Source organism: Eschrichtius robustus, chromosome 16 (genome assembly GCF_028021215.1).
Source record: "Eschrichtius robustus isolate mEscRob2 chromosome 16, mEscRob2.pri, whole genome shotgun sequence".
In the NCBI taxonomy this organism is placed as follows: domain Eukaryota; kingdom Metazoa; phylum Chordata; class Mammalia; order Artiodactyla; family Eschrichtiidae; genus Eschrichtius; species Eschrichtius robustus.
Genome location: NC_090839.1, coordinates 44,364,682 through 44,384,511, shown reverse-complemented (window position 1 = coordinate 44,384,511; position 19,830 = coordinate 44,364,682). Strand labels below are relative to the sequence as shown.

At 37.3% G+C, this 19,830-nt stretch overlaps 1 protein-coding gene across 2 annotated transcripts in view; it reads right to left on the bottom strand.

Annotated features, from left to right (window-relative positions):
• Nucleotides 1-19,830, bottom strand: part of MACROD2 (mono-ADP ribosylhydrolase 2) — a 1,969,440-nt gene that overhangs the window by 101,243 nt on the left and 1,848,367 nt on the right. The gene's annotated exons all lie outside the window — the stretch shown is intronic.

Here is a 19,830-nt window from a genome sequence, read left to right as displayed (position 1 = left end):
CATTAAGAGTTACTTGGCAACATTAGGAGAGTAGAAAGAGGAAAAGGAGGTAAAGTCTTGGATGCTCCCTGAGTGTATGACTGTTGAGTTTCTAGAAGAATTGGTGGAGGGGCTATTGCCTCTCGAATGACCCAGTTCTTGAGGCTCATGAAATGTTTTCCTCACTCTCTGACTTTCTGACCAACCAAGGTAAGAGTCAGACTCACATTCTGGACATTGCAAGTTCATTTTCTAATTTTGATGTGTATATACTTTAAACATTTCAAAAGTGCTTTATTACCAATATTATTTTAAGAAGTATGGCACTCTTTTAGATTCATTTTTTTAAAACATTCACCTTTCTAGTCATTTCCAATGTATAGCATCCTCATGAACCTTGTATACAGATTGAAAGATACTGGACCAACACTTTATCTTTGATAAAGGAGGCAAGAATATACAGTGGAGAAAAGACAGCCTCTTCAATGGGTGGTGCTGGGAAGGCTGGACAGCTACATGTAAAGGAACGAAATTAGAACACTCCCGAACACCATACACAAAAATGGACTCAGAATGGTTTAAAGACCTAAATGTAAGGCCAGACACTATCAAACTCTTAGAGGAAAACATAGGCAGAACACTCTATGACATAAATCACAGCAAGATCCTTTTTGACCCACCTCCTAGAGAAATGGAAATCAAAACAAAAATAAACAAATGGGACCTAATGAAACTTAAAAGCTTTTGCACAGCAAAGGAAAACATAAGCAAGATGAAAAGACAACCCTCAGAATGGGAGAAAATATTTGCAAATGAAGCAACTGACAAAGGATTAATCTCCAAGGTTTACAAGCAGCTCATGCAGCTCAATATCAAAAAAACAAACAACCCAATCCAAAAAAGGGCAGAAGACCTAAATAGACATTTCTCCAAAGAAGATATACAGATTGCCAACAAACACATGAAAGAATGCTCAACATCATTAATCCTTAGAGAAATGCAAATCAAAAGTACAATGAGATATCATCTCACACCGGTCAGAATGGCCATCATCAAAAAATCTAGAAACAATAAATGCTGGAGAGGGTGTGGAGAAAAGGGAACACTCTTGCACTGTTGGTGGGAATGTAAATTGATACAGCCACTATGGAGAACAGCATGGAGGTTCCTTAAAAAACTAAAAATAGAACTACCATATGACCCAGCAATCCCACTACTGGGTATATACCCTGAGAAAACCATAATTCAAAAAGAATCATGTACCAAAATGTTCATTGCAGCTCTATTTACAATAGCCAGGACATGGAAGCAACCTAGGTGTCCAACAACAGATGAATGGATAAAGAAGATGTGGCACATATATACGATGGAATATTACTCAGCCATAAAAAGAAACAAAATTGAGTTATTTGTAGTGAGGTGGATGGATCTAGAGTCTGTCATACAGAGTGAAGTAAGTCAGAAAGAGAAAAACAAATACCATATGCTAACACATATATATGGAATCTAAAAAAAAAAAAAAAAAAAAAGGTCATGAAGAACCTAGGGACAAGACAGGAATAAAGACACAGACCTACTAGAGAATGGACTTGAGGATATGGGGAGGGGGAAGGGTAAGCTGGGACAAAGTGAGAAAGTGGCATGGACATATATACACTACCAAACGTAAAATAGATAGCTAGTGGGAAGCAGCCGCAGAGCACAGGGGGATCAGCTCGGTGCTTTGTGACCACCTAGAGGGGTGGGATAGGGAGGGTGGGAGGGAGGGAGACGCAAGAGGGAAGAGATATGGGGACATATGTATATGTATAACGGATTCACTTTGTTATAAAGCAGAAACTAACACACCATTGTAAAGCAATTATACTCCAATAAAGATGTTTAAAAGAAAGAAAGAAAGAAAGAAAGATACTGGACCAAGAAACTTAGAGAAAGTTAAAGAGGGGAACAGCCTGGTCTTGCAGAACAAAACAAGTTCAGTAAATTTCATTTTTAAAACTGACCCTGGTGGGGGGAAAAATCAGGCAACATCTGGTATTACAGGAAATGGGGTGTATAAAGGCATTTGTATGATGAGGGCAATGTTTTGCCTCATAAACTGAGAAAAATGTGTTAAAACAAAATACTGTAAGATGTTGTTTTATGAGAACCTTGGGAAATATACTATGGATTAATGTAAAAATATTATTTTCTATTTCCAGGAAGATTTTACCTTAATCTACTACTGTAATATTTTAGACTAGGTTTAAGTATGAGTCCTAGAAATCATTATAATAGATTTGCCTTATGCCATGACTGACTATATTAGTCTGCTAGGGCTGCCATAACAAAATACCATAGACTGAATGACTTCAACAACAGAAATTTATTTTCTCTAAGCTCTGGAGGTGAGCAGTCCAGGATTAAGGTATTGGCTGATTCAGTTTCTGGTGGGACCCTACTCCTGGCTTGCAGAAAGAAGCCTTCTTGCTGTGTCCTCACATGGCCTTTTCTCAGTGTGTATGCAGCGAGACAGAGCTTGAGCTCTTTCTCTCTTCCTTTTCTTAATAAGGCCACTAATCCCATCATGAAGGGACCCACCCTCATGACCTAATATAACCCCAATTATCTCCCAAAGAGCCCATCTCCAAATACCATCACATCAGCTAGCAGCATTAACATATGAAATTTGTTTGTGTTTGAGGGGACACAAACATTCTGTCCTTAACACTGACATATGCCTTTCTGCTGTTTGGATGATTTATTTGACTTCTGAATGTGAGTTATTCAAGTTGATACTCTTGTTGCCCATCAGAACAAAGTCTCAAAATGGATTTGGAAATGGAATCTTCCCTAATTGTAAGGTTCCCTTTCCGTATCCGGATTCTCTGGGGTTAATTGTCATTGATCCTTAAACCATATCAAGTAGTCAGTGTTTGGATAGGATGGACAAAGTAGTGATAAGGGAATCTGGGGTGATATTCAAAACCCTTAACAATTGGCATTGGTGTCTCTGATCAGGATGGACATGCCCACAGCCCTGGGGCAAGGTCATGGAGACCCCTGGTGTGCCAGGGATAGCAGTGGTGGTGGGAGTTACTTGCAAGGAGGGGAGTTAAGTCACTGTTTGCCAAACACCATGTAAGTATTTCAGTATTTTAAACATTCCTGCAGTGGTACTAGGGTGAGTAGCAGAATATCAGTTCTATTTGTAGTAGAGAACTATACTGATAAGTTTCTAAAAAAGAGTATACAATACTTCATCAATATTTTACTATTGACTATATGTTGAAATTATATTTTGGATGTACTGGTTAAATATATTATTAAAACTGTTTTCACCCTCCTCTTCCTTAATGTGGCTATTAGAAAATTTAAAGTTACATATGTGGCTCTCATTTATTTCTATCAGACAGTGCTGTTCTAGAGAATTTTGCATTAGCCTGACTTATACAAATAATTAAAGACATGTTTATTTGAAGGCCAGAGTTGTGAAGGTGGGAAACTGCAGCTTGCCAAAGGATGGTCCATCAGAAACTAGAAAATCTAATTTGGCATATAGAGAAGCATCTACAAATGCTAATAGGCATGGCTGGGATAAAGAAGAGTCTAATTAAGTATAATCAGAGAGGATGCTCTGAGAAGGAATTAGAGGAAGAAAGAGAATGATAAATTTGTAACAACTACCACACTAAAAAACTACTTATACCCAAACAATATCCAATGTTTGAAAATTTCTGCTTTATGTTGATTTGACCCAAATTTCTTAGCTTGGCATTCAGAGTTCTTTATAATCAGGGCTCTACCTTAGTAACTAATTAATAAGTAGATGAATGGATCCATCATTGAGGCCAGGTGAGTCTGTTCATCGAACCGAAAATAGGTTTTTTGATGTCCTACTTCCAACCTTTCATGGTTGCTCCTCTGCCCAACTAGAATAGCTTCTTTCCATCTACGACATCTGTGCACCTTTCAGATCCCAGCTCAAATCTCCTATTCTCTACCCACACTTCACAGATATCCCCACGCCAGAGATGCTCCTTGCCCCCAAGCTCCTTTGACATGTTCCTGTGAAATCTTTCCTTTGTACTTGTCACTCTGTCTGGTTTGTTAGCTGTGTCACATCCTAGTTAAGTGGCCTCTGACCATGTGCCTTATTGCTCTGTGCTTCACTTTCCTCGTCTGTAAACTGGGGTGATAACTGCATTTATCTCATAGATGAGAGTGGAATGAATGAAAACACGTAAAATTTTTAGAACAGAATCTAATGTATAATAAGTATTAAATAAATATTAGCTGCAATTAGCATTGTTGTTGCTGATTTTAGCTATGTAACACATGCCTGGATATCTCATTTTTCCATCTCAATTGTAAATTCCTTGAAGGTCAACAGCAATATTTTCTTCTTCCTCTTGCAGGAGGTCTTACAAAGAGTTAAAATCCAGTCAATATTTGTTGATGACCATAACACAATTTTAATTGGTGCTTTTAGATTTTTAAATCTAAATACGTTTTAATTGGTACTTTCTGAAGGCCAGACTTTGTACGAATCACCAGAAGGTAAAATGATGGACAACACATATGCTATCCTTCCCCCAATGAAAATTAAGTTATAATGGAGGGATGGGCAAAAGGTGAGTATGCAAAAGAGAGGTTTACATGGTTACAGATAGTTGTAAGTGTTTTGGAGAAATGAACAGGGGGCTGGGATGGACGTTTAGTGGAGGAGAGGCCCTACCTAAAAAGATGGCCAGAAAAGGCTATGATGAGATGGAGGCATAGTGAGGGGAAAGAGGGTTCTGTGAGATAAGAATGGAGGGTCAGGTACAGTCTGAGATGGTATGTCTTACATGTTGTAGTTACACGTTTGCATTTTACTTTGAGGGAAACATGAAAGTATTACAGGAATTCAAGAAGCAATGGGCTGAATATGCTCATTTTGCTTTGCTTGGGAATGTCAGTCGGCCTTAGGACCTTTTACTTGACTTACAGAATGAGATCATATTCAAGTATGATATATTAATATGACCATGAACTTTGACCTATATAAGGTTAGCCGATTCATATAGGGTCCAAATATATACCCTTGACCTTGGACTCATTAAAACCAGCTATCTATATAACACATAAGTGTGTGAAATTCTAGACCAAATAGAATAAGATATCTGCCACTAGGAAAACCTATAAGCAGATTCGTGAATCAGAGCTCTGTTTGAGCCCCTATTGTGACACATTCCCATTTATTAGCTTATGTAGAGACCCTGTTGTTCATGTCATTTTTGAGGGAAACACTTCAAATATGAATCTGAAATAAGGAAGGATATGAAGAATTAAAACATTATAAAATTATAGAGTCTGCTATAAAACACAGCAGGCAAAAATCTAAACATATTATCATTTAGTTCTAGGCATTATTGATTTTAAAAAACAGCAGTCAACTTGAAACATAGACTTGTCCTTCAAAAGAGAAATGTGAAAAGATCAAGTATTTACCACTCATTTTCATGGATTAGCTGACATCCCATAAAGACTTAATAGTGTGTGTTTCTTAATACAGAGCAGACTCATGGCATAAGGGGGAAAAAAACACAGAAATGGGTGATTTTTATTTTTTCAAAAAGTCTCAAGCTCAAGTCTATTCTTTAGCCCTCAATACTTGTGTAGTCCAAGGCGGGTTATCCAACCTGAATCTTGGTTGCTTCATTTGTAAAAACAGGGAAAAAATAGTGATAATAATAATGCCACCCCTCTTTGGAAAATACAGGGTAGCTATCCAACAAATCTGTTTCCTTTATCCTAGTCACACAAGAAGGAGTAACTTGCAGGACTGAGAGGACCTCTCTTGCAGTCAGGTGGTACCATGCAACTGAGTTCTGGCTAATGGAAAGTGGGCAGAAGTGGTGTGTGTCACTTTTAGGCCTGGTCGTAAAAACCTCCTGTGCAACCCTTTCTCGCTCTTCTTCCTATCTGCTGTCAAGACTCAAGGCAGCCTTAGGGACGACAAGCTGAAATTCACATGCCTCCATCACCTTGAGTCCCTGAAAGACTGTAGGGAACATGACCTCTCACTGTGGATTTTATATAAGTGAGAAAATAAATTTCTCTTGGGTCAATTTGACATTTTTGTTACAGCAGCTAGCATTCCCTAATTCATATTCCATCTCAAAGAGTCATTGAAAGAATTAAGTGAGATGGTACTTGGGTACTATAAAACCTTTTTGATTGTCATTATTATCAAAACCCAACCAATTAGGATCAGTGCACAAAGCTCTTTGGACACAATTTCTTCATTACCACTGAAAGGATTTTCAAAGGAAGAAATGAGCAAAGATGACATAACATGACAGCAAATATATTTTTAGATATTTATTTTTTAATCCCACTTCCATTATTTTTCCTCCTGAAAAACTAGCAAAATACTTGTGACAACAGCACTCAAACCTAGTTCCCCAGGAGGTGATAGTCCATGCTCAGGAGGAAGATATTTTTCTCTTTTATTTTTTTTCCTTACAGAAATCATATTATGTGATCTGATAAGAAGAAAGAATCTTTGCAGTCAGAATTGTACTTAAAAATTCAGGGCAATGCACCCCAATGTTCACTGCAGCATTATTTACAATAGCCAGGATGTGGAAGCAACCTAAGTGTCCCTCAACAGAGGAATGGATAAAGAAGATGTGGTACATATATACAATGGAATACTACTCAGCCATAAAAAAGAACAAAATAATGCCATTTGCAGCAACATGGATGGACCTAGAGATTGTCATACTGAATGAAGTAAGTCAGACAGAAAAAGACAAATACCATATGACATCACTTACATTTGGAATCTAAAAAAAGGGTATAAGTGAACTTATCTACAAAACAGAAATAGAGTTACAGATGTAGAAAGCAAACTTATGGTTACCAGGGTGTAAGGGGGGAGGGATAAACTGGAAGACTGGGATTGACATAAACACACTACTATATAAAAAATAGATAACTAATAAAGCCATACTGTATAGCACAGGGAACTCTACTCAATACTCTGTAATGGCCTATGTGGGAAAAGGATCTAAAAAAGAATGGATATATGTATATGTATAACAGATTCACTTTGCTGTACACCTGAAACTAACACAACATTGTACATCAACTGTACTTCAATAAAAAAATTTCAGGGCATATGGTCACCATATGAACCATAGTGAGTTCCTGGTTTCTTTATACTTGATGGAAGAGGCAGACTGTTGGGTAGGAAGCATGGTTCAGAGAGGAGAACAGTTAAGTAGGAGGAGGAGAAAGGATGAGTGGAGATGGAAGAATTGCTGCTCGTAAACTCAGGAGACACTCTTTCTTGGAGTGAAATGGGAGCAGAGTCTGATGTGTTCTGTTAGCGCAACCTTGGGGGAAGCACGGGGGAAGAGTTGGGGAGGGGCTTTGACCTTGCACAAAGAATGTTGTCAGGAAGAGGAGGGTGTATGTGTGGAAGGGTAACCTGAGCTCCTCCTGCTGATCCTGGCAAACATCAGTGTTAGGTAATAAATACGTAGCTGCAGATCCAAGTTCTCTGGATCAGTCTACACCAGGACTTCCAGTTGGAAGGAAGCTCCGACAAGCAGAAAGCAGAAAACTGTACAATGAGAAAAGATGGTTGCTTATTTTCCTAAAACTGAAAAGAAAGATTCAGAGAAGTTCACTGCCTGGTGCTTGGAGTGGTCTCAAGGTCTTAACTGTCAACAGAAATGTTTGTCTCATTACATGGTTAGGATAGAGTTATTGAGTGAATATTTAGTAATGACTCTGCTTCAGAACGTGGTTGGCACAGACAGCATTTATGGATGGTTTAGGTAAACTGTAACAGTTTAATGGCTTTTGAAAGACTTAGATCTTTATGAGTCTCCCAGTATCACAGAAACATCATAAATCAAAGATCAAGCTGGGAGAAATCTTGTCTTGCAGATTCATGTTGGATCTAAAACAGTGTCTGGGTGTGCGTGTGTGTGTTGTTTTGTGTATGCACATGTGTATATGTGAGCGTTACTGTCCTTTTGGCCCGAGAAAGAAGGCTAGTTTCTAAATGAAATAGAGAACTTTCCATTAAATGCTATCAATGTTTGTTAGGAAACCTTGTCTTTGTACTTGATTAAAAAATGTTTGTCTTTGCCACTAGCTAGCCAATTTTTCTTTTCTTTTTGTTAAGGAATGCAGCAGTTCTGAAACATTCTCTGTCTCTCTTAATAAATATACCCACCCTGGGAACAGTGGTGGGAAGAATAGATGACAACAAACATCATTAGGAATGAGGCAGGATACACTTTTTTGCTCATGGAAATCTAGCGTCAAAAACTTAGAGGCTACATCATTTTCTGAAACTTGGGAGAATATTCCCTCAACAACACTGTGCCACAATGGATTTAAGAAACTCAGTCTCCATTTTTTAAAAGTTATTTTACCATTGCTTATTTTTATTGTAACAGTGATTATGATTTCTCGAAAGCAAAACTTTAAACTATATTTTTAAATTCTTCTGGATAGGATGTGAGATTGTTTCCCAAACTATAATTTGTTGGGTTAAAAATATTTTATATATGAAAAAAATGACAAACAAAACAATTTTTAAAATAAGATTTGGTCAATTAAGATCGGAAATGCCACATGCTTCAATCTCCCCTGAGCTTCTCAATGCATGTCAGCATGTTGAAGGCTCTGAAAAGTCCTGCAATGTGGAAACTACCTGTCTAAACCTGTAGTTTCTAAAATGTTTTGGCTGCTGAATTCTTTTATCATTCATTTACACTTATTAACATCCTAATGGATGCTATACAGCTTTAAACATGGGAATATCTGAGCAAGAACCCCACCATGTTATGGATCTGAAGTGAATTCTTTTACATTGCCTTTCTCCAGTGTCTCTGCCCAGTCAAAATATGACCACGTGCCATCCTACATGAACCACTGTCATGGTCTCTGTTTTTCAGAGAAGTCAGATCTTAAGCAGTGGCAAAAGTACATATCTTCAAAATTAATACTGGAAATCCTTTAAAATGCCTTTAGAGTAGAGTATTCTGCTTTTAACTCAAATATTAATGTATATTTGATTTCAATGCACATTAAAGTCTGAGAATCACTGGGTTAATCTGAAAGCCATTTCATAGGAAATTAGGCTGGTTTAATCAAAATTACAATAAGATACCACTTCACACCAGTCAGAATGGCCATCATTAGAAAGTCTACAAACAACAAATGCTGGAGAGGGTGTGGAGAAAACAGAACCCTCTTACACTCTTGATGGGAATGTAAGCTGGTGCAGCCACTATGGAAAACAGTATGGAAGTTCCTCAAAAAACTAAAAAACTAAAACCCAGCAATCCCACTCGTGGACATATATCCAGACAAAACTGTAATTTAAAAAGATACATGCACCCTTATGTTCATAGCAGCACTATTCATAATAACTAAGACATGGAAACAACCTAAATGTCCATCAACAGATGAATAGATAAAGAAGATGTGGTATATATATATATATAAAAAGGAATACTACTCAGCCATAATAATGAAATAATGCCATTTATAGCAACATGGATAGACCTAGAGATTATCATATTAAGTGAAGTAAGTCAGAGAAAGACAAATACCATATGATATCATCTAATATATGGAATCTAAAATATGATACAAATGAACTTATCTACAAAACAGAAACAGACTCACAGACACAGAGAACAGACTTGCAGTTGCCAAGGGGGAGGGGGCTTGGGGGAGGGATGGACTGGGAGTTTGGGGTTAGCAGATGCAAACTAGTATATAGAGAACAAATAAACAACAAGGTCCTACTATATAGCACAGGGAACTATATTCAATATCCTGTGATAAACCATAATAGAAAAGAATATAAAAAGGAATGTATGTATATGTATAACTGAATCACTTTGCTGTACAGCAGAAATTAACACAACATTGTAAATCAACTCTACTTAAATAAAAAATAAAAATCAAAGAAAATTAGACTGCTCTTAGCAGATGCTCTGGATTTATCCAGATTGGCTAGGAATACGCCTTTTATGGGACTATCTTAAAGAGTTATTCCAAATATTATTTTTTATACTAATTAACAAGAAAGTGACAAGATAGAAAAAAATTATACTCTAAGAATAGTACATTTTTAGGAGTCAAAGTTCAACAAACATTCTTGAATATGTGTGAGTGATATTATGATTTTGATTTGTAGGCTGAAAAGACTTCGTTCATGTTTGGTGGGGTGAGTACACATCTTGGTTTCCCTGGTTCCAGTGTGATTGCTTGCCCAGGTATAATTATTATTATTAAAAAAAATTTTTTTTTAATTAATTAATTAATTTTTATATTTATTTTTGGTTGTGTTGGGTCTTCGTTTCTGTGCGAGGGCTTTCTCTAGTTGCGGCAAGCGGGGGCCACTCTTCATCGCGGTGCGCGGGCCTCTCCCTATCGCGGCCTCTCTTGTTGCGGAGCACAGGCTCCAGACACGCAGGCTCAGTAGTTGTGGCGCACGGGCTTAGTTGCTCTACGGCATGTGGGATCTTCCTGGACCAGGGCTTGAACCCGTATCCCCTGCCTTGGCAGGCAGACTCTCAACCACTGTGCCACCACGCCCTGGTATAATTATTAATAGCACCCTCATCACTCTCAAAAGTGCGCTTGCTTTAAAGATGTATGATTACTCTTATTAGGCCACGCTGACAAAAGCATCCTAAAATGTGGATATATGGACCTTCCATTCTAGGTCTTTTCTATAAGAGAATAAAATGCAAAGCAGGTAGAAGGAGCTATAGAAGGAACAAAAGGAATGTCTATGTGTGGTATTCAAGCCAGGCTACCCAGCTATCAAATCCTTGGTGAATGGGGGCCAGACAGAGAGTTCTGAAGTGCTCCCTCTTGTCTGTATAGTTTACTCCAGTTGTTTTCACTGTTCAACTGGTCTCTGCCAGTATGATGTACCAGAGCATGTTCACCTTGATGGGCAGCCACTGGGCCACACCTGTTGCTAAATATTTTGAACATCACCTGTGATCGAGCTTCTTTAACTTTATACATGTCAATAGATTTGGTGATGATTCAATGAGACATAGGAGTCCTGTTTGGAGTAGTTAAAATTCTAAAGCCAATACATATATTTAACAACAATAATTGTAAAAAAATAATGTTGTCAACACCTGCTGTTCACTATGTTTGAGCAGCTGTTACAAGCACTTTCACTTTTCACGACCCTGTGATATAAATATTATTATTATCCCCACTTTACAAAGGAGAAAACTGAGGCACAACCTAAAAAAGTTGGCCACACAGTGGTGATGTGAAACCAGAATAAATTGAGGCTCATAAAGTGTACATGACTTGCCCCAAAGAACTTAAAAACTAGGCCAGTGAATCTGAAAATAGATTACAGGACTCCTTGTCTTAATTCAGACCCATTAGGACCAACAGTTAGATCCTACTGTGTGTTGGACAAGGGTTACTATCCCACTCAGTTGATTTCCATAACCTAGTCTGGGATGATTTTCTTTCCAAGCCTCACTCACCAGATCTTTAGAAATACGCCCAAGAGATCATATAACTGAATTGACTGCTACAAATATGTAATTACAGTAACAATTTGTAAGGAAAAAATATATATGTGAAAATGTGATTGGACAGCAACTGCTATTGCCTTCCAATTGCTATATATATGTTAAACTATACGTATATTAAAATATATGTATATTTTAAACTATACTAAATGGGAGGTAAATATAATTTTAATACTAAAACGTAGATAAATGATTTTTATCTACTTCCACCTATTTAATCCGATTTTAAACATATTTAATCAAAGCATTTGAAAAGCTTATCCAAAAAAGCCTTACCATAAATTAAGCATAAATAACTAGCCTCAGCCACTGGAAATAATCTATATACATTCATCATTTAGAAGAAGTTTATTTTGTTCTCTTATAGCGTAAGAATATCCAAATCTGAAAGTGAACAAATAGGGAAGTCTCTGGCTCAAATTTACATTTTTTTACAGCATAACATTTTGGGGAAAATTCACTTCTGAAATAGGAGAATTCTGAAAGGGAATTTCATCTAATATGAGCCTTAAAAATAGTAATACATATTTTGGGACAGTGGCCACGACATTAGGAGAATTATAAGTGGCCCATTTTTTATGATGGTTTCCATATCCAATACTGAGGACTTACTATGCACAAGTCACTGTGTTGGTCTTGAAACATGAAAATGAATGAGATTTGGTATCTGATTTCAAGATATTTACATTCTAGTGAGTTGGATATGTCATGTATATAATATTGATACAAGGCACATGATAATTTTTAAACACATTTATAAGGAGCAGTAGAAAAGACAGTTCACTATTGTATGGGATGAAATGTAATAAGGAGGGGAGAAATCAAGAAAGATGAAAATGTGCATCCCCGCACCAACCACCCCACATTATCTAGTATAATTCCTGTCCTTGAAATGTTGGCTCAGTTAATTTGATGGAAGGAGGGGAGGGAGAAAGGGAGGGAGGGGAGGAGGAAGAGAGGAAGGGAAAAATGACGTAAAAGACTGATGTAAAGGTAAGATATTGGAAGTGAATCTTGAATAAACAGATGTGGCAGAATGATGGCCAAACACTGTAGGCCAGTGGTGTTTGGGAGATGACAAACATGTGAGTTGGGCTACAGAGTAGGGTCCATGTGGGGTATGAGGAAGTATGGAACCAGACCATACAGAAAGGGGTTTGGGCTTTATATCTGGTGGGTTATATAGTTGGAGGTTTCTGTGTAGTCATTTATTTGTAAGACTTTCACTATGGGTTAGAGTCAAGGCTATAATGTGGACCAAGTAGGCTGGTCTGTTCTGTTGCCTCAGTCTTACTGCCCTGCTGACTTCTCTTGGGTCTCAGCTTTCCCATGCTGCCCTCTCACTGCATCCTAGCCCCCTCAGGCAAGGAATACCCCTTGCTCCAGAAGCATGATTTGGTGGGATGGAAAGAGCATGGCTGGGAGCAGTATGATGGGAAGAGCATGATGGGAAGCAGTATAGTAGGATGGAAAAAGCATGGTTCAGGCAGACTTTGTTTCCAAATTCTGATTCTACCTTTTGGATAACTGGACAAGTTTCTCAAGCTTTCTGAGCCTCAATTACCTGCAAAATTGGGATAATAATACTGACCTTTTAAAAGTAATGAGATATTACTTTATACCCATTGAACTGGCAAAAATTAGAAATAACAAAAATAATGATTGCTGATGGAAATACGAATTGTTATAGTCTTTTGGGAAAGCAGTTTGGCAGTATCTGTTAAAAACACATACTTCTCAAAGCAGAACTCACACTTTTGGAATCTTTCCCATGCAAATAAAAGCACTGCTTGTAAAGATATATGGGAAAAAGACATCTATTGCAGCATTGTTTGTATGGCAATAAAGTGGGAAGAAAGCCCTTGCTCATCATAGGATAATGGTTGAATAAATTATAGTGCATCCAAGCTATGGCATATCACTTGAGCTTTAAAATGGATAAATTAGATCTACACAAATGACTTGGAGGGATTTCCACAAAGTTTTGCTGTCTGTTAACAACAAGTGCATAGAATATGATACAGTTTTTATAAAATAAACACATACATTTAACAATGGCTAAAAATTTTGTGCCTCTTACTGTGTATCAGACACTCCTTGACATGTTTAAGGGGATTGACTTGTTTTAATGTTCAGTATCCTGTGATGGAGGTGTTATTATCATCTCCATTTCATGTATGAGGAAACTGAGGTGCACAGAGACTAAGTAATTTGCCCAAGGTCACACAGGTCAGAGGAGAGCTGGAATCTGGACTCCGGAAGTTGAGATCAGAGACCAGATTCTTAATCAGTGTGTTTTACTCTCTGAATAACTGGAAGGTGGGAAGTAAACAAACAAGATAAAAGGGAAATTACATTAAAGTCATGCATCATATGATGAGTTTATATACAATTTTATGTGGGTGTGTATGTTCAGAAAGTGATGCATGAAGGAATGGTCCCGAAAATGCGGATGGTAGTTATCTCAGGGATCTGTGATTGCACATCTGTTTTTATTCTATTCCTTATATGCCCTTTAATTATTTGAATTTCCTACAATGAACATATATTATTTAAAGAATCAAAAAAGGGAATAAACTCTATTCATTGTAGAAAAAAAGAGATTTGTATGCATTTTTTAATGCATTTTTAAATTTACTTGGGTTTTCTTACAGGAATGATCATGAACATCTACAAAGTTAAAAGCATGTTCCTGGCCAGTATAGAATTTAAAACTGAAACCAAAGAAACGCCTCAAAATGGAAATTGGGTAAGTAAATTATGGTCTTTTGCTTATTGGAATATATAATTAAATAATATTAGACTATCAAAAGACATGGAAAAAATTTCGCAATCTATTGCTATATTTAAAAGACAATTTCAAACTAGTATACACTGCAGAATACCCTAAAAAAACTTCATATATATATGTGGTAGCTTAGAAAAAGTCTGGAAGTTTATATACCAGCATACTATGTATGTTTATTTCTGGGGATTGAGATTATGAGTGATATTTTTCATTTCTTCTTTTGCTTATTTCTTCATTTAATAAACACACATTACTTTTAAAATAAGAAAATAAATGTAAGCAATAAAAAATATCTTAATATTTTCCCTAGTAAATCAACAAAAAATCAAGATCTCATCCTGAGGAACTGATCATAGATACACACCCAGATTTATCTAAAACGTATATACTGCATTTCTCTATTATTTATAATAGAGAGAAAAACTGTAAGTAACTAAATAATCTAACATTAGGACATGGTTATGTAAATTGTGGGACAACCATATGATGAAATATTATGCCTCCAATAAAAAGCATGCCTTTGAGAAATTTTTAAAGACATGGGAAAATATTCATGGTATATTGCTAACTGAAAAAATGAAGACTTTTTGTTTTTCTTTTTACAGTTTAAACCTTAAAGGGAAAATCATTATATGCTTTTGCATTTTATATTTTTCTGCATTTAAAAATACTTTACAATAAATATGCATTTTCCTTACAAGTAGAAAAATAAATGTTATATTAAAATAGAATCAAATACTATCGTTTTTGAGGATTATGTAAGATCATGCAAGTATTAGCAATGGGAATCAACACTGATAAAGTAGCTCTCCTCTCCCCACCCGCTACGGACACCTTTCTCTCTCTCCTTCCTGACTCTCAGGTTACCTTTTTGTGAAATAAAAAATAGATTGTACAGAAATGTAAAGCACTGAGTAGAGCATACACTCCATATATCTTAGTTCTTTCCCCTTCACTGAACTACCAGAGGGCAGCGGCTCTCATTCCACATTTCAGACTCTTACCATCCAAGAGTGATAGCCCTGGGTGTCACGGCGTATCCAGACACTGCATCAGTGCAGATCTAGGACAGGGGACAGCTCTCTCCCACGGTGGTGTGTAGCGGGGAGAATGCTTAGTAGGGTGATAATGGATTTCTAGAATAAGGAAAGGACTAAGAAGAATCCTACTAGGGAAGCCTGAGGGGAATTTCATAGGTGGCCCAATGTTTTGTTTCTCTGCAACGATTTAGATAAAGAATAGAACAGAATCTTCTGGAGTCGACACCACTGGCCCAGGCTTACAGCTACCCGTGGTTGGGAGCATTTTTTTTTTTTTTTAAACATCTTTATTGAAGTATAATTGCCTTACAATGGTGTGTTAGTTTCTGCTTTATAACAAAGTGAATCAGTTATACATATACAATATGTTCCCATTTCTCTTCCCTCTTGCATCTCCCTCCCTCCCACCCTCCCCATCCCACCCCTCTAGGTGGTCACAAAGCACCGAGCTGATCTCCCTGTGCTATGCGGCTGCTTCCCACTAGTTATCTATTTTACATTTGGTAGTGTATATATGTCCATGACACTCTCTTATGCTCATCTCTTGCACATTCCTGAATCCGATTCCTCATACATAACCCCATCCTTTCTTTGCTGTTCTCTTTGGCAAGGCTGACTCTTGCTGGAGCTTTCCCCCTATCCTACAGAAATTTTGACCTGTAGGAGGCCTGAAACTAGATTAAGGGTTAATGTGTCCTTTGCCAAGTGACATCCCACTTTGTAAACAGCAGACAGCAATGCCATGACTTACGTGGAGCTCCAAAGGAATACTAGCTCGGGTGTGCACGCACCTGAGTATTAGTTGATTTTGTTAATATTAATGAGCATATGATTTGATCTAGTTGCCCTTCAAATTCAAATTAGGCACTGATTAAATAATAAGACAGCAGAATCAGGATGTGTTTAAACAGCACTCCCCCCGCCCCGGGAAGGTGCCTTGGTCTTGGGTGTGAGTGAGGATGAGCTATTAAGAGTGTTGAGATAACAGAACAGAGAGTTTTCCTTGAATTAAGCAGACTGACTATATCTTAAATAATGATGATAATAAAAAATAATTATAACTTTGCAGCAGTTTCAACCAGAATACTTGATATTCCTAATACAAATTTTACTCCTGGGTTTATAGCCTCTCCATCTGATTGCCTCTATATTTGTTAACTTAAATAGCCTTCACATTTGTACTCCTGGGTTTGTTTTTAAGGATTTAAAGTGTAAACTACCATTAAAGCAATAATTGGAATATTTTTACCAGTAGAGAAAGAAATCTCTCAATAGATAAGTGTATGCCCTATTTTATAAAGGACCTCAGAGCTCCCATCAACCAACAGATATTTTCTCAGGTTTCTTTGCCTTGGAGTTCATTTCTATTCAGTTCCGGCTGCTGCATCCCTGGCATGCACCCCTTGTGTGGATGAATTATTCATCGGCATTCCTCCTCCTCACATCTCCTCCACCCAGCTCAACTCCTGCCCACCCGAAGGCTGTGATGAGTCATTGGGAACAGGTGTCCTCCGTCTGGAGCTCACAATCTAGCTCTTGATCCATAAGCCAATCAGTTGTACCTCCTTCTGTTAGCAGCTTGCACTGTTAGCTGTTACGTGGGGTAAATGGGCAATAAACATCCATTCTTGGTACCCAGTGGGAAATATGTCTAGAACATTTGAACAAAATCGCTGGCCTAGAAGACACCCCAAAAGACACTTCCTCTTGAAATTCTTCAACTTTCACATATCTGTTTTAATTTTTTAAAAATCTTATCTCCCAAACCAAGTGACATTAGCCAGCTCATTTTTTCTTTTGTTTTTAGTCCTTGTACTCTAGAAGACACCAGTTTCCTGTGGGAGCCAAAATTATAACAAATATAAAGCCAGCCAACCAACAAGCAAAGCTGAAAATAACTAATGAGGCTCAAAATCTTTGGGAATTATATTGGAAAGAATACTAAAAAAAGGCTAGTCCATAATATTGGTGATTCCAAGACTTAAGAAGAAGATGCTGGGTCAGGAGCAAAGCCTGGAAACAAAGACAAGAGAGCAAGGGACCCTTGAAGAACTTTGGTCAGCAAAAATATTCTGCACTTAAACTGGAGAGTGTAATAAGCATTTTTATAATCAGCCTTATAGCTGTAGAGCTCATAAATAGCCCAGATGTCACCAAGGAGATATATTTCTGCATGAAACTTATAATGGTGAATGTTTGAAATGAATTCTCAACATATATGAATGCCTTTTAACCTCATCATGACCTCAATCTCGGAGGCTCTCAATGGCAAATTCATTTATTTTTCATTCTAAGCTATGTATCTATCAATCAAGCTATGTATCTATCTCCACACTTGCAGTTCTGTAAGCAGTAGATGCTTGGCCTAAGTGTTGTAGTGATAATCAGTTAAAATAGTGGTCTTCTGTACATGCTATTTCAGAAGGAAAAGGCAAAAATCATAACCTGTATATTCTATTTTTAATGGAAACTGGATCACTTGTTAATGTGGATTTCAAAATTCTTTTTCTTAGATCCAGAGGTTAATGGATATTAATAATTTATTTTGGTAAAAATCCCTAAAACTTCACATTTAGTCTTATTAGGAAATTGCATTTGTGATATGTGACAGAACTCGTTGGAGTTACCACCATTAAAAGTTTCATGTAAAAAAACAAAACAAAACGTCTAAAAGTGTTCTGAGAAATTGATCCTGGCATGAGCAATTAATGGTGTGAGATCCTAAAAGCATGAAGAAGCACCACAAACAGTGTGCTTCTATAAGGGTGTGATATCTCCAAACCAAACAACTCTACAGGAAAAATCTCAGTTTGAAGCACTTAAATTAGATTATTTCTTCTGTTTCCTAAACTCTGCCATTCCACTTCAGGACACTGAAAAATTTGTATCACAGCCTAAATGATTATGATGTCCGAATTTATTTGCTTAGGATAAACACCACTCTTTGTCTTTTCACTCAGGTTTATTTCTCTCTCTAAGATGACCTAGAGTTAATTATGAGAACCTAGGTGATCTAACATGGTTTACATTTTTAGATATTCCAAAGAATTTTAAAACCAGGGATGTCAGAACACATATCTGAGTAGTATGAAGGGAGGTGCCAAGGGATTCAGTAAAAAAGTGACAATGAACTAGAAGAAGACCACCAAAAGCAACAGTATGGTGGATGCTGTGTTGGGCCACCCACATCCTCCTTCAGGAAGGAAGAGCTCACTCTCCCAGTTGCAGGCAGCCCTCATCCCTCTCAAGCTTCCAGGATCACCCCAGTAGAAGAGAGTTGCTTCATCCAAGGCCACACCCCTTCCCAAGGCAGCCAATGACTGGTGACTTATCAAATGGGAGGTTTTAATAGCCAGACTCTCTCATCCCAACTGGACATCTCAGAATGGTCATGTCATCTTCAGACCATGTGGCTTCTGTTGAGAATGCCTTGTAGTTCAGTTTCTCCCTTTACCCAGTTCTGCATTCTTCCCTTTCCTTTCACAGGTGTTGATCCCAAGAGCTCCCCCTAATAAATGTCAGCTCCCTAATCTCCATCACAGAGTCTGTTTCCTGGGGAGCCCAGTCTGCATAGGTACCAGGTAAACAGTTTGAGCAATGGACGTGTATTATTGTATTCTGTGAGGTAAATACAGTTACTGTTCCCATTCTACAGAGGAGAAAAGTGAAGCACAAAGAAGTTAGTTACTTGTCATTACTTGTTAATTCCTTGTTAAGTACTTGAATTCCTTGTCAAAGATTACATACATTTCCAGTGGTAGAGACAGGATTTAAGCCTCAACCATCTGGTCCCAGAGTTCACAATCTTAGCAACTACCCTCCCTACACAGGAACCTCATTTAGAAAAACCGTTTACAGGCAACATGAAATGAAATGAATGATGCAAACAGTTGACTCTTATTTTTAAGACCACTTTGATTTTCTAAACATTGATTCCAGGAGTAGCTAATATCAATCTTAAGTATGGATATATTTTCATATCACTCCAAACTGAAGAAATGCATTCAGCGTGTTTATCTAAAAGTTCCAAGTATATCACATGGTTTACCAGATGTCCATTTGTACAAATGTAAAAATCTCGTCTACCATTCCAGAAGGGTTTTTAGTAGTTATCAATGACAGATACAAAATAATATTACTTTTGTTTGTGTGTGTGTGTGTGTGTGTGTGTGTGTGTGTGTGGACAGTTAATCAGGAGGGAAAGAAAATAAATGATGATTTCATTTTCCTTTAGATAATATATATCTTTAAAACTCTATTATATGCACATGAATGTCCCCACTATTTCTCCCTCAAATTTTCTCCTAGAACCTACATAAATTTTTCTTTTACTTTTTTATTCTTCTAAAGATACTTGGGTCAGCAACATTTTCTCATAGTAACTGTCCATAGAATGAGGAATGATGTTCTTGCCGAAGATTTATTTTCAAGGATGCCTTTCAAACATTTCTTC